At 41.6% G+C, this 14,767-nt stretch overlaps 1 pseudogene; it reads left to right on the plus strand.

The window, feature by feature from the left end:
* Positions 1-275: 275 nt before the first annotated feature.
* On the plus strand, positions 276-632 carry LOC112649166 (cyclin-dependent kinase 2-associated protein 1-like; annotated as a pseudogene).
* The last annotated feature ends 14,135 nt before the right edge of the window (positions 633-14,767 follow it).

Genomic DNA, 14,767 nt, shown 5'->3' on the forward strand with positions numbered 1-14,767 from the left:
ACCTGCTGGCTCTGCTCAAATTTGTGGCTGCCCTTGAGTCAACCTTTCTGATGTATGAGTGATATACTGCAGTGGGTATCAGGGTGAGGGACAGTAATATTTGATCCTGCAGCCCCAACTATCAACAACAAAAAGTGTGCTGGAGCTGGTCAGGGGTTACATGGTTGGCACTGGGCTGTGGATTTGCCTTGCTGCCACCTGGCTTTGCCACTGATGCCACCATCACTGGCCCTCAGAGCCCCTTCCAGCGCACTCTGCTGATTGGCAGGGAGAAGATGTCTTACAAACCATATTTGACAATGAACATGCCTGCCTTCTCCCTCAATACTGCTGGCAGTGTCCACTTGCCCTGTGCCAGTATGGCAGCATCCTCACAATACTACTAGCTGCTGAGTGACTACAGGCCATCCATCATCTCCGGTCTACATCCAGGGAAGTGGGAACAGCCATGCACCCCAAGGAAAATATACTAAACTATTGGCCATCATGGAGGAGTTGGAGAAAGATTAGACCCACCTATGTGGGAAACAAGAGAGTGCCATGGAGAGACTAAAATGAGGCATCACATCATTTACACCAGAAAACTGGTTCCAGAGTACTTGGTTGAAATAGAGCAGAATGCCAGATCCTAGCTGCCTGTTAGTGTGGGAGGTTTTCCATCTCCTTCCAAGATGAGAAATTACAGCTCATCTCCCATGTTCCAATGAAACTCTTGTTTTCAAAAAGGTAACAGTTTGGTTTCCCCTTCCCATGTTCCTCCCGTGGTTCATGAGACTCTGAGGTTGAGAAATATATTTGAAGTTGATTAGGATTTCACATTTTAAATAGCTATGAACCGCCCAGGTTTTGTTTTTGTTTTTTTTTTCTTTTTAAAGATTTTATTTATTTATTCATAGAGACACACACACAGAGAGAGGCAGAGACACAGGCAGAGGGAGAAGCAGGCTCCATGCAGAGAGCCTGACGTGAGACTCGATCCAGGGTCTCCAGGATCACACCCTGGGCTGCAGGCAGCACTAAACCGCTGCGCCACCGGGGCTGCCCCAGGTTTTGTCTTTTTAAGTATTGATTTAAAAGGTGTACCTAAAAGATATCTATCTCACAGCAAAGATACCAGTGTCTCACTTTCGTCATTTACTTTGAATACAGTTACATTACTCAGATTGTTTCTTGTTCCTTTTCATAAGTTAATACAACTCTGGGAATTTTGTTTTTAGTTTATACATTTGCTACATGTGGATTCCACTTAATGGAATATATTTTGTGCTTAAGCATTTGATTGCATGACTATACATGTTTTGAGATCAGTATAAAAAATGCACACACTATTAATACAGAAGAAAAAGCAACCTAACAAACCTAACCTAACAAGAACCCCCACCCCCCAAAAAATATTCCTACAAAGATTATAATTGGATTTCAGTTTTGCCTTTCCTGTAAATTGATCCAAACATCTGGAAGAAAATGGACTAATATTGTTTGCATCTTTGTTTATGTTTATTACTTGAAGTAATAGAACTTATTTTCATTAAAAAAAAAAAAAAACAGTGTTGAGAGTGGACATCCCTGTATTGTTCCTGATGGTAGAGGAAAAACTTTCAGTGTTTCCCCATTGAGGATGATATTAGTTATGGGTTTTTCCTATATGGCCTTTATGAATGTAGAAGTATGTTCCCTCTATCCATACTTTGTTAAGGGTTTCTGTCAGGAATGGATGTTGTACTTTGTCAAATGCTGGTTTCTGTATTCATTGAAAGGATCATGTGGTTCTTATCCTTTCATTTATAAATGTGGTGTATCACATTGATTGATTTGAGAATAGTTAAGCATCCTTGCAACCCAGGAATAAATCCCACTTGATCATGGTGAATGATTCTTTTAATCTACTGTTGGATTAGATTTGCTGAAAATCTTTGCATCCATGTTCATCAGGGATATTAGCCTGTAATTCTCTTTTTTAGTGGAGTATTTGATTTTGGAATCAGGGTAATGCTAGCCTCATTGAAAGAATATGGGAGTTTTCCTTCTATCTTTTGGAACAGTTTGTGAGAATAGGTATTCCTATTATTCCCTTTATATGTTTGGTAGAATTCCTTTGGGAAGCCATCTGGCACTGGACTTATGTTCTGTTGGGAGATTTTTTGATTACTGATTCAATTCTTTGCTGGTTATTGGTTTGTTCAATTTTCTTTATTTTTCCTGTTTCAGTTATAGTAGTTTATACATCTCTAGAAATTTATCGTTTTATTCCAGATTATCCAATTTGTTGGCATATAAATTTTCATAATATTCTCTTAAAATTATATATCTGTGGTGCTGATTGTTATTTCCACTCTGTCATTTGTGATTTTATTTATGTAGGTTCTCTCTCTCTCTCTCTCTCTCTGGCTAGGGGTTTATCAGTTTTCTTAATTCTTTCAAAGAATCAGCTCTTGTTTCATTGATTTGTTCTGTTCTACTGGTTTTTTGTTGTTGTTGTTGTTGTTTACTACTATATCATTTATTTGTTCGGTACTCTATAATTTTTCTTCTGCTGGCTTTTTTTGTTCTATTTCTAGGTCCTTTAGGTATAAGGATAGGTTGTATATTTGAGATTTTTCTTGTTTCTTGAGATTGGCCTGTATTGCTATATACTTCCCTCATATGACTGCTTCTGTTGTATCCCAAAGTTTCTGAATGATTGTGTTTTCTTTCTTTTTTTTTAATTTCTTAATTTTCTGGTTAACTCATCCATTCTTTTTAGGATGTTCTTTAACCTCCATGTATCTGTGGTCCTCGCCAATTTTTCTTGTGGTTGACTTCAAGATTCATAGGTTGTGGACAGAAAAGCTGTATAGTAGAACTGAATCTTTTCATACTTCTTAAGGCCTGATTTGTGACCCAGTATGTGATCTATGCTGGAGAATATCCATGTGCACTTGAAAAGAATGTGTATTCTGCTGCTTTAAGATGAAATGCTGTTAATATATCTTTTAAGTCCATCTGGTCCAGTGTGTCATTGTTTCCTTGTTGATTTTCTGCTTAGATGATCTGTTCATTCCTGTAAGTGGAGAATTTATGGCCCCTACTATTATTGTATTATTATCAATGAATTCCTTTATGTTTGTTATAAGTTGTTTTATATATTTGGATGCTTCCAAGTTGGTAACATAAATATTTACAATTATTAGATCTTCTTGGATAGTCCCCTTTTGTTATGGTATAAGGACCTTCTTCATCTTTTGGTATAGTCTTTGTTTTATTTATTTTTTTTTAAATATTTTATTTATTTATTCATGATAGTCACAGAGAGAGAGAGGCAGAGACACAGGCAGAGGGAGAAGCAGGCTCCATGCACCGGGAGCCCGACGTGGGATTCGATCCCGGGTCTCCAGGATCGCGCCCTGGGCCAAAGGCAGGCGCCAAACCGCTGCGCCACCCAGGGATCCCTAGTCTTTGTTTTAAAATCTACTTTGTCGTATAGAAGTAGTGCTATTTCAGCTTTCTTTTGATGTCCATTTGCATGATAGATGGTTCTCCAACTCCTCACTTCCCATCTTCAGGTATCTTCAGGTCAAAAATGAGTCTCTTATAGGCAGCATATCAATGGATCTTATTTTTTAACCCTTCTGACACTCTATGTCCTTTGATTGGAGCGTTTAGTTCACTTACATTCAGAATAATTATTGACAGTATTCTTGGCTGCATAGTTTTTTCCACTCAGCACATTGAATGTGTCATGCCGTTTTCTTCTGGATTGACTACTTTCTGTGGAGACATCTGCAGCTAGGCTTATGGGTCTTCCCTTGTAAGTTAAGGACTTCTTTTGTCTTGCTGTTTTTAGGATTTTTACTTTATCACTGTATTTTGAAATTTTAACTACAATATGTCTTGGTGTTGGTCTGCTTTTGTTGATTTTTAAAAGTTTTTTTATCTTTTTAAAAAAGACATATTTATTTATTTGACACACACACACACACAGAAAGCAATCACAAGCATGGGTAGCAGCAGGCAAAGGGAAAGGGAGAAGCAGGCTCCCAGCTGAGCAAGGAATCTGACGTGGGGCTTGATCCCAGGACCCTAGGATCATGACCTGACTGAAGACAGATGCTTAACTGGTTGAACCACCCAGGTGTCCTTGCTTTTGTTGATTTTGTTGGGAGACATAGTACCTTCTGGATCTGGATGTCTGTTTGTTTCCCCAAACTAGAGATGTTTTCAGCTATTATTTCCTCATATAAACTCTTTGCCCTATTTTCTCCCTCTTCTTCTTGGGCTCCTTTTATACAAATACTATTACATATAATGGAATCACTGAGTTCCCTGTGTCTAATCTCATGATCCATAATACCCCTTTCTCTCTTTTGTTCAGCTTCATTATTTTGTCTGCTATGTGACTTATTCATTCCTCTGCTTCTTCCAACCTTGTGGTCACTTCATCGAGTCAGTTTCAATTATCACTTGTCATGACCTTTTCTCATTCTTTCATTTGGGATGAATTCCTCCATCTTGACATTTTGCCTAGGTCTCTGTATTCTTCTTTGTGTTAGAAAAGCCTGTTATGTTTACTGTTTCTGAGAGTACAAGCTTTATGAGGAAGAGGTTATATAGTGTTTAAGACCTGGCCCTTCAAGGGAGTGTCTCTGTTGTGTTCTCTCTGCACTCTCCTGCTGTGTCTTGGCTTCTCTATCCCTCAAATGAATCATCTGCAAAGGCTCTCCTTGCATATACTGGGTGGTGTCTAGACCTTAGCCAGCATGTGGTGAGTTTTAATTAGGTATACTCTGATCTGCTTGTTAAATGAGACCTGATGCTACTTCCACTAATATTGAAGCCTTGCAGAACTCTATGGTGAGTACATGTGGTATATACAGGAGTTTCTGCTGATTTTCTAGGGAAGGGTCCCTTTGCACTGGTCCTTAGGCACACTTGCCTGAGAAAAACTGTACCAACAGATTGCAAGGGGGGGGGGGTCTTGGTATAAGCAGTTTAGGCAGCCAGTGTTGGCAGTGTGCTGTTTACTGAAGTTGGTTTATGCTGAGGGGTGAGGGAGGGAAATGGTGCCAGCCAGCTCCTTTGTTTCTACTGTTCTCAGAGAAGCATTCCTGGGAAAGTGAATAGTTTTCCCTAGTATGTCCTAGGCATTTTCAAATCACTGTTTTATGCTTTCTGCCTCTAGGTTGCTTGCCTGCCTGGAGCAGCCCAGTACACTCTGGCTCTAGCTCAGGCAAGGTTGCTGACTTTTAAAACTCCAAACTTTAGGGGCATGCTGTGGCAGACTTGTGTTGGTCTTCTAGGGGAGGGTCTCATTTCACTGGGATGGATGCAGCTTTGACTGAGAAGGATAGTTGCACCGGACTACAGGGGCATGGGATTTGCAGCAAAGCAGACTTAACAGTTAGTGTCTGTGTATCTCTGCAGCAGGTATCTCTGCACCTACGCTGATGGGTGTGGGAGGGAAATGACTCCTGCTACCTTTTTTTGTACCTGTAGGGGCATTTTATGAAAGCTATCTCTGATACATGTGTTCCAATAAGAGTGAACAGTTAGTTTCTGTCCCTGTGTCTTAGGAGATCCTCAGATGGTGCCATCTGTCCTGAGGTTGCTTGCTTGCGTTCTTTCCAGGAGTAGAGCTGCATTTTCAGATGTATCCCAGTCAAGCCTGCCAACCTATAAAATTTAGTGTTTGAGACCCACTGGTTGCAAAAATTCACAAAAATCAGTCCCTCTTTTTTTTTCCCAGCCAACGGCTTTGGGAAAGTGTTCTCCTTGTGTCTATCTCTATGAGTTCCACTCCCTCCTGCCTTTCTCCAAAACCAGGCTCCCTTCTACAGTACCAATAATCAGCTTCTCCCCCAAACCATGTCTCCACACTTCCTATTTACCTCGATGTGGCCATTTCTCTCACTCTAGTTGTGAAGTTTTTTCTGTCACTCTTCAGGTCAATTTCTTGGGTATTCAGAATATTTGATAGTTATCTGGTTGTGTTCCAGATATGAGAGGAGTGTAGGGTCCTCCTACTATACTACCATCTTAGCTCCTCCACAAATACTACTCAACCGAGTCTGTACCTTGACTAAAACCTAAGATACTTTAGGGCAGGTCCATGAGGTTCCTCCAATCCTGGACTCATAACACAGAAGGGCAATGTAACATAACAAATCTTTCTTGTGGGGGGAGGAGCAAGATGGCAGAAGAGTAGGGTCCCCAAATCACCTAACCCCACCAAATTACCTAGATAACCTTCAAATCATCCTGAAAATCTATGAATTCGGCCTGAGATCTAAAGAGAGAACAGCTTGAATGCTACAGTGAGAGAGAGTTCACACTTCTATCAAGGTAGGAAGACGGGGAAAAAGAAATAAAGAAACAAAGGCATCCAAGGGGGGAGGGGACCCGTGAGGAGCCGGGCTAAGGCCGGAGCGAGTGTCCCCAGGACAGGAGAGCCCTGTCCCGGAGAAGCAGGAGCTGCACCAACCTTCCCGGGTGGAAAGGGGCTCGCAGGGAGTTGGAGCAGGACCCCAAGAAGGCAGGGATGCCCTCAGGCTTCCTGGGACACTAACAGACACCTGCGCCCCGTGGAGAGTGCACCGAGCTCCCTAAAGGGCTACAGCGCGCACACGGCTTGACTCGGAGCAGTTCGAGGGTCTCCGGCGGCGGCTCGCGGAGGCGGCTGCCCGGCAGGGAGCACGAATCCAACAGAGCAGACCCGGGAGCACGGGGCACTGAGGAAACATCCCAGATTCTGACCTCCCCCCGGGCAGGCAGAGGCCAGGAGGGGCACAGGACAGCAAGGACGCTCCTGCCCCAAGCTGAGCAGATCAGCGGCCCCGCCCCGGAGCCTCCAGGCCCTGCAGACGGAGAGCTCTGGAGTTACTGCGGGAGCTGACTCCAGGGCTCCACAGCTGGCCAACGCCACTGGGGTTGTTCCTCCTGCGGCCTCACGGGGTAAACAACCCCCACTGAGCCCTGCACCAGGCAGGGGGCAGAGCAGCTCCCCCAAGTGCTAACACCTGAAAATCAGCACAACAGGCCCCTCCCCAGAAGACCAGCTAGATGGACCAGTTCCAGGGGAAGTCAAGGGACTTAAAGTATACAGAATCAGAAGATACTCCCCTGGGTTTTTTTTTTCTTTTTGATTTCTGATTGCTTCCCCCAACCTATTTTTCTTTCTCTTTTTCTTCTCTTTTTTTTTCTTTTTTCTTCATTTTTTCTTTTCTCTTTTTCTCTTTTCTTTCCTTCTTTCTCTCCTTTCTTTTTCTCCTTTTCCCAATACAACTTGTTTTTGGCCACTCTGCACTGAGGAAAATGACTAGAAGGAAAAACTCACCTCAAAAGAAATAATCAGAAACAGTCCTCGCTCCCACAGAGTTACAAAATCTGGATTACAATTCAATGCCAGAAAGCCAATTCAGAAGCACTATTATAAAGCTACTGGTGGCTCTAGAAAAAAGCATAAAGGACTCAAGGGACTTCATGACTGCAGAATTTAGATCTAATCAGGCAGAAATTAAAAATCAATTCAATGAGATGAAATCCAAACTAGAAGTCCTAACGATGAGGGTTAACAAGGTGGAAGAACAGGTGAGGGACATAGAAGACAAGTTGATGGCAAAGAGGGAAACTGAGGAAAAAAGAGACAAACAATTAAAAGAACATGAGGATAGATTAAGGGAAATAAACAACAGCCTGAGGAAGAAAGACCTACGTTTAATTGGGGTTCCCGAGGGCGCCGAAAGGGACAGAGGGCCGGAATATGTATTTTAACAAATCATAGCTGAAAACTTTCCTAATCTGGGAAGGGAAACAGGCATTCAGATCCAGGAAATAGAGAGATCCCCCCCCAAAAAAATCAATAAAAACCATTCAACACCTCGACATTTAATAGTGAAGCTTGCAAATTCCAAAGGTAAAGAGAAGATCCTTAAAGCAGCAAGAGACAAGAAATCCCTGACCTTTATGGGGAGGAGTATTAGGGTAACAGCAGACCTCTCCACAGAGACCTGGCAGGCCAGAAAGGGCTGGCAGGATATATTTAGGGTCCTAAATGAGAAGAACATGCAAACAAGAATACTTTATCCAGCAAGGCTCTCATTCAGAATAGAAGGAGAGATAAAGAGCTTCCAAGATAGGCAGGACCTGAAAGAAAATGTGACCTCCAAACCAGCTCTGCAAGAAATTTTAAGGGGGACTCTTAAAATTCCTCTTTAAGAAGAAGTCCAGTGGAACAATCCACAAAAAAAAAAGGACTGAATAGATATAAGGATGACACTAAACTCATATTTTTCAATAGTAACCCTGAACATGAACGGGCTTAATGACACCGTCAAAAGGCGCAGGGTTTCAGACTGGATAAAAAAAAGCAGGACCCATCTATTTGCTGTCTACAAGACACTCATTTTACACATAAGGACACCTACAGGCTGAAAATAATAGGTTGGATAGCCATGTACCATTCAAATGGTCCTCAAAAGAAACCAGGGGTAGCATATCCTTATATCAGATAAACTAAAATTTACCCCGAAGACAGTAGTGAGAGATGAAGAGGGACACTATATCAGAGGATCTATCCAACAAGAGGACTTAACAATCCTCAATATATATGCCCCGAATGTGGGAGCCTCAAAATATAACAATCAATTAATGACCCACGTTAAGATATACTTAGATAATACTACACTTATAGTTGGTGACTTCAATCTAGCGCTTTCTACACTCGATAGGTCTTCTAAATACAACATCTCCAAAGAAACGAGTGCTTTAAATGATAAACTGGACCAGATGGATTTCACAGATATCTACAGAACTTTACATCCAAACTCAACTGAATACACATTCTTCTCAAGTACACATGGAACTTTCTCCAGAATAGACCACATACTGGGTCACAAATCGGGTCTGAACCCATACCAAAAGATTGGGATCGTCCCCTGCATATTCTCAGACCATAATGCCTTGAAATTAGAACTAAATCACAACAAGAAGTTTGGAAGAAAAAAAAAATGAAGTTTGGAAGGACTTCAAACACATGGCAGTTAAGGACCATCCTGCTAAAAGATGAAAGGGTCAACCAGGAAATTAAGGAAGAATTAAAAAGATTCATGGAAACTAATGAGAGTGAAGACACAACCATTCAAAATCTTTGGGATGCAGCAAAAGCAGTCCTAAGGGGGAAATACATCACAATACAAGCATCCATTCAAAAAGTGGAAAGAACTCAAATACAAAAGCTAACCTTACACATAAAGGAGCTAGAGAAAAAACACCAAATAGATCCTACACTCAGCAGAAGAAGAGAGTTAATAAAGATTTGAACAGAACTCAATGAAATCAAGACCAGAAGAACTGTGGAACAGATCAACAAAACCAGGAGTTGGTTCTTTGAAAGAATTAATAAGATAGATAAACCATTAGCCAGCCTTATTAAAAGAAGAGAGAGAGAACTCAAATTAATAAAATCATGAATGAGAAAGGAGAGATCACCACCAACACCAAGGAAATACAAATGATTTTAAAAACATATTATGAGCAGCTATATGCCAATAAATTAGGGAATCTAGAAGAAATGGATGTATTTTTGGAAAGCCACAAACTACCAAAACTGGAACAGGAAGAACTAGAAAACCTGAACAGGCTGATAACCAGGGAGGAAATTGAAGCAGTCATCAACAACCTCCCAAGACACAAAAATCCAGGGCCAGATGGCTTCCCAGGGGAATTCTATCAAACGTTTAAAGAAGAAACCATACCTATTCTCCTAAAGCTGTTTGGAAAGATAGAAAGAGATGGAGTACTTTCAAATTCGTTCTATGAGGCCAGCATCCCCTTAATTCCAAAACCAGACAAAGACCCCACCAAAAAGGAGAATTATAGACCAATATCCCTGGTGAACATGGATCGAAAAATTCTCAACAAGATACTAGCCAATAGGATCCAACAATAAATGAAGAAAATTATTCACCATGACCAAGTAGGATTTATTCCTGGGACACAAGGCTGGTTCAACATTCGTAAAACAATCAATGTGATTCATCATATCAGCAAGAGAAAAACCAAGAACCGTATGATCCTCTCATTAGATGCAGAGAAAGCATTTGACAATATACAGCATCCATACCTGATCAAAACTCTTCAGAGTGTAGGGATAGAGGGAACATTCCTCAACATCTTAAAAGCCATCTACAAAAAGCCCATAGCAAATATCATTCTCAATGGGGAAGCACTGGGAGCCTTTCCCCTAAGATCAGGAACAAGACATGGATGTCCACTCTCACCACTGCTATTCAACATAGTACTGGAAGTCCTAACCTCAGCAATCAGACAACAAAAAGACATTAAAGGCATTCGAATTGACAAAGAAGAAGTCAAACTCTCCCTCTTCGCCGATGACATGATACTCTACATAGAAAACCCAAAAGCCTCCACTCCAAGATTGCTAGAACTCATACAGCAATTTGGCAGCGTGGCAGGATACAAAATCAACGCCCAAAAATCAGTGGCATTTCTATACACTAACAATGAGACTGAAGAAAGAGAAATTAAGGAGTCAATCCCATTTACTATTGCACCCAAAAGCATAAGATACCTAGGAATAAACCTAACCAAAGAGGTAAAGGATCTATGCCCTAAAAACTATAGAACTCTTCTGAAAGAAATGGAGGAAGACACAAAGAGATGGAAAAATATTCCATGCTCATGGATTGGCAGTATAATATTGTGAAGATGTCAATGTTACCCAGGGCAATTTACACGTTTAATGCAATCCCTATCACAATACCATGGACTTTCTTCAGAGAGTTACAACAAATATTTCAAGATTTGTGTGGCATCAGAAAAGCCTGAATAGCCAGGGGAATTTTAAAAAAGAAAACGATAGCTGGGGGCATCACAATGTCAGATTTCAGGTTGTACTACAAAGCCGTGGTCATCAAGACAGTGTGGTACTGGCACAAAAACAGAGACATAGATCAATGGAACAGAGGAGAGAACCCAGAAGTGGACACTCAACTTTGTGGTCAACTAATATCCGATAAAGGAGGAAAGACTATCCATTGGATGAAAGACAGCCTCTTCAATAAATGGTGCAGGGAAAATTGGACATCCACATGCAGAAGAATGAAACTAGACCACTCTCTTTCACCATACACAAAGATAAACTCAAAATGGATGAAAGATCTAAATGTGAGACAAGATTCCATCAAAATCCTAGAAGAGAACACAGGCAACACCCTTTTTGAACTCAGCCACAGTAACTTCTTGCAAGACACATCCATGAAGGCAAACTAAACAAAAGCAAAAATGAACTATTGGGACTTCATCAAGATAAGGAGCTTTTGCACAGCAAAGGATACAGTTAACAAAACTAAAACACAACCTACAGAATGGGAGAAGATATTTGCAAATGATGTATCAGATAAAGGGCTAGTTTCCAAGATCTATGAAGAACTTCTTAAACTCAACACCAAAGAATCAAACAATCCAATCATGAAATGGGCAAAAGACATGAACAGAAATCTCACAGAAGAAGACATAGACATGGCCAACACGCTCATGAGAAAATGCTCTGCATCACTTGCCATCAGGGAAATACAAATCAAAACCACAATGAGATACCACCTCACACCAGTGAGAATGGGGAAAATTAACAAGGCAGGAAACAACAAATGTTGGAGAGGATGCGGAGAAAAGGGAACCCTCTTACACTGTTGGTGGGAATGTGAACTGGTGCAGCCACTCTGGAAAACTGTGTGGAGGTTCCTCAAAGAGTTAGAAATAGAACTGCCCTACGACACAGCAATTGCACTGTTGGGGATTTACCCCAAAGATACAGATGCAATGAAACGCTGGGACACCTGCACCCCAATGTTTATATCAGCAATGTCCACAATAGCCAAACTGTGGAAGGAGCCTCGGTGTCCATCGAAAGATGAATGGATAAAGAAGATGTGGCTTATGTATACAATGGAATATTGCTCAGCCATTAGAAATGACAAATACCCACCATTTGCTTCGACGTTGATGGAACTGGAGGGTATTATGCTGAGTGAAATAATTCAATTGGAGAAGGACAAACATTATATTTTTTCATTCATTTGTGGAATATAAATAATAGTGAAAGGAAATAGAAGGGAAGGGAGAAGAAATGGGTAGGAAATATCAGAAAGGGAGACAGAACATAAAGACTCCTAACTCTGGGAAACGAACTAGGGGTGGTGGAAGGGGAGGAGGGTGGGGGGTGGGGGTGAATGGGTGAGGGCACTGAGGGGGGCACTTGATGGGATGAACACTGTGTGTTATTCTGTATGTTGGCAAATTGAACACCAATAAAAAATAAATTTAGTATAAAAAATGAAAGAAAAAAAATAAATTCTTTATCAGATAAATAAAAATAAATAAATAAACAAATAAACAAACAAATAAATAAATAATAAATAAACAAATAAAATTCTTTATCAGGCATATTGCTTTTTTCCGTTTCCTTTAGTTCTTTTTCTCAAATTTTGTCTTGTTCTTTCTTTTGGAGCATATTCCTCTGTCTATCCATTTTGTTTGACTTTGTGTTTGTTTCTATAGATTAGGTAGAATAGCTACTTCTACTAAACTTAAAGGAATGGTCACATGTGTGGTTGTGTCCAATCATACTATGTGTGGTTGCTGACTTTTAATTGCTGGCTGGAACTATGCCTGGAGTAGCCTGGGGGTCCTGGGGCTTTCCAAACAGTGAATACACTGTCGGGACACTTAAAGGTGAAGTGGATGCAGGCGGGGGTGTCCTGGGTTCTTTGTATTGAGGACACCTTGGCAAAACAGCTAAAGCTGAAATGGGTGCAGTCAGGATACCTTGGGGCACTCTGTGTGAAAGACGCCCTGGTAGGAAGTCTGAAGCTGAAGCAAGGTGTGGGCTGAGAGGTCTCTGAGTTCTATGCACAGAGGGTGCCCTGAGAGGACATCTGAAACCAATGAGGGTGCAAGCCACTGGTACCCAGTACTCTACACACAGAGGTCACTTTGGCAGAATAGCTGAAGTGTATGTAAACCAGGATGTTTCAGGACTCTCCACACAGATGGTGCCCTGAAGGAGTAGTTGGAGCTGAGTTGGTGAACAGGCTGAGAGGTCCTGGGGTGCTCTAGGCAGGCAATGCTCCGGCAGGACAACCAAAGCTAAAATGGGCATAAACCAGTGTGGACCCTGGTGTTCTCTGTGCAAAATATGAAGTGGAAGGACAGCTGAAGCTGAATTGAGTGCAAGCAGGGGTGTCCCAAGGTGCTTAGCATGGAGGGTGCCCTAGAAGTATGGTTAGGACCAATGCAAGAACAGGCTGAGGTTTTGGGAGGTGCTCCAAGCAGTGGGCACTCTTGGAGGGCAGCTGAATCTATAGCAGATGCCACATGAGAGGTTTGGGAGCACTCTGCACCAGTTGTCTAGCAAGCCATCTAAAGTTGAAATGGTGTGGGCCTGGAACATTGTGGGTTGTTTTGCACATGTGTCACCTTGGTATGAAGGCTGGGGCTATAGTGAGCTCTAACCAGGGTTGTCCCAGTGTGCACTACCCTGTGGCTGCTTTGTTGGGACAGTTGGCATTGGTGTGGGCTAGGCCTCAGGATCACTGACACAATGGGACATAGTTAGGGCAACTAGATGGATTACTGGTGCCTTCAAGGAGGTAAGTAGAGCATGGACTATGTACATCGACCCTCCTTTATGCTGAAAGTTCTCTAGTAGCACCACAGCCATTTGGTAGAGTTCTAGGTCTGGCTTTTTAAAATTTTGTTTATTTATTCATGAGAACACACAAAGAGAGGCAGAGACATAGGCAGAGGGAGAAGCAGGATCCCTGTGGGGATCCTGATTGAGACTTGACCCCAGTGTCATGACCTGAACCAAAGGCAGATCTCAACCACTGAGCCAGCCAGTTGCCCTTCTGTTTTATTTTAAAGATTTTATTTATTAGAGAGAGAGAGAGTGCGTGCACACAGGGAGAGGGGGTAGAGTCAGAGGGAGAGAGAGAAGCAGACTCCCCACTGAGCTGTGAGCCAATGAGGGGGTCATCCCAAGACCTTAGAATCATGACTGAGCTGAAGAAAAACGCTTAACCAACTGAGCCACTCAGATGCTCCTAGGTCTGGCTCTTTTACATGGCTGTTGCTCTTTTAAGCCATGGCTTTTTAAAGAAAGAAAGAAAAAATTAAAAAGAAAAACATAGAAAAAATAAAACAACAACAAAAACAAAAGATGGAAAGCTAAGATTGCAGCTTGTTGATAAAATTTTCCGGAATGATTTTAGATTGCCAAGTGTTTAAAACATAATAGTGTTCTATATACCCTTCCCTCAACTTCCCTTTACTTAATATCTTAAAAAAACAGAGTCTTATTTATCAAAACTAATAGCTTACCTTTAGTACACGAATATTAGCTAAACTATAGACTTTATTATGATATCATTAGTTTAGTTTAGTTTAGTTTTTTACTAATATTTCAGGAGATGGAGTGAACTGAGATGGCAGCATAGTAAGGGGACCCTAGGCTTGCCTCGGCCATCAAATACAGCTAGATGACTATCAAATCATTCTGAATACCCAAGAAATTGCCCTGAGGACTTACAGACCAAACTGCACAACTGGAGGGAGAGAAAGGACCACATTAATGAAGGTAGAAAGTGCAGAGACATGGTTTTGGGAGAGAAACAGATCACAGGTGCTGCAGAGGGGAGAGAGCCCTGGTTGTGGAGAAAGGTGAGAGAGAGAGAGAGAGAGAGAGAGAGGGAAGTGCACAAGGATGTGCACAAGA

The sequence above is a fragment of the Canis lupus genome, chromosome X (assembly GCF_003254725.2).
Source record: "Canis lupus dingo isolate Sandy chromosome X, ASM325472v2, whole genome shotgun sequence".
NCBI classification, from domain to species: domain Eukaryota; kingdom Metazoa; phylum Chordata; class Mammalia; order Carnivora; family Canidae; genus Canis; species Canis lupus.